Genomic DNA, 1,837 nt, shown 5'->3' with positions numbered 1-1,837 from the left:
CCTGCGCTCCCGAGGTAGCGGGGGTTCTGCTGGCCCGATCGCCGCCAATGCAAAGCCGAGCGCCGGGGCCGGGCGGGCCGGCCGGCGCGAGAGGGCTCGTCTCTCCAGGGGAAGGGGCGGGGGCGGGGCCGGCTGGGGAGGAAGGGCGGAGCCAGAACTCCCAGGCCCCCGAGGGGGCGGGGCGAGTGCTCCAGGGGGCGGAGTCGCGCGGCGACTTGGCCACTCCCAGGGGGCGGGGACCCGGACATGCGCGCGCCGCGCGTAAGGACCGGTGACCGCTGGTCTTGGCTGGGGTCGTCGGCGTTCTTAGGAACACGAAATGAGGCCGATACTACCAGAGGTCCGAGTTTTGAGCTAGGGTGGGATAGAGACCCGGAGCAAGACCAGCCTGGCCTAAATGCTGGGCACCAGGATTTCTTTGGTCTTTGGGAACCCGGAGGCCTGGAGGTTCATTTCTTCCCCACTGTGCGACACTCGTAACTTCACAGATGAAAGGAGTCGCTTCTTAAAATGTCCACGCAGTGGTAAAAATAAACTATTATATTATTTTAAAAAAAAAAAAGCAGGGAAAAAAAATGTCCACACAAGTGGCCTCGACGCCAGGAATGAACAGGTGGGATAGCTGGGTAGGACACAGAGAAGCAGCAAATTATTTACATGGTGGAGTGATGCAAATTCCAGTTCGGGCTTTGTCACTCTCCAGCTTCGTGGCTTTGTAAAATTCGCTTCCCCTTTTCATGCAAACTGGATTAACTCCGTTAATTCCCAATCCCAAGCAGCTCTCTGTGAGCTCTCTGTGAGCTCTCTGTGAGCTCTGTGCCGGGGGAAGCCGGTGAACATTTCTCTAAAAGGGCTAATGTGGGGGCGGAGGACATTGGTAAGTGTGATGGGACTGAGTTTGTGTGGGGAGGCCAAGGAGAGGCAGAGACAAAGACAAACTGGGACGGAGTGGGATCAGACAGGGCTTGGGAGGACGGACATCCCCCAGGATCACTTTGGACTTCTGAGCTGACAGTAAAGTCTAAACAGGATTTGGGGGAAAGCAGAAGGTGCAGGGAAGAAAGTTCCAGGCGCAAGGAAGAGCCAATGAGGAGCCTGGCATCCACAGAGACACGGGTTTGGAGGAAGGGAAGGCAGTTCAGTGAGACAGCAGAGTGGGGAAGGAGCCAGTGCAGACCAGGAAAGCCTTTGTCCTGAGCACAGTGTGAGGCAGGCGTGGCTGCTGGCAGAGGAGTGACACCATCATCTTCGCATTTTAGACCTCCAGAGAGGTCGCAAAGGGGCCTAGACTGCTAGCAGTAAGGGGGGAGGGGTTAGAATAAGGGGGGTGGGGGTGGGGAGCTGGCAAGTGTGGGAGGTGCCAAGAAGTGACTTGGTAGTGGGGTGAGGAGGGAAGCTGTCAGGCAGTGGTGAAATTCTGCAGCTGGGTGGGTGGTAGAGGCACCCCCTGGGAAGCAGGTTGGAGCAGGTTTAGGGTAAAAAGAATTCGAGCTTGGACACATTAAGCTGGTAGAAGGTTGTTAGGCCAATGGATCTGAAGTTTAGGCCAGATCTGGGAGTTGGAGGGACGATTTGCTAATGCCTGGAATGTAAATAACAATTAAAACCCAAGAAACCTAAGAAGTTGCTTGGGGAGACAGACTTTCTGGGAAAGGGAGGCAAGGGGCAAGCTCCAGAACTATCTGCAGTTTCAGTGCTGGTACTGTTTTAGGGCACCCTAAATCTGTTAGAAGACAGGAAGAGAGGGGCACCCCTGAAGCCCCAAACCTGTCTGCTCTAAGTGGGTTCTGCCATCATCCGCCGTGTCAAGACAAAACATATAAAACTTTAATGAAAA

This window comes from Condylura cristata, unplaced genomic scaffold, assembly GCF_000260355.1.
Source record: "Condylura cristata isolate star-nosed mole 26May11 unplaced genomic scaffold, ConCri1.0 scaffold00023, whole genome shotgun sequence".
NCBI lineage: Eukaryota > Metazoa > Chordata > Mammalia > Eulipotyphla > Talpidae > Condylura > Condylura cristata.
The sequence above is the reverse complement of the archived record's forward strand: the minus strand, read 5'-3'. Positions refer to the sequence as shown.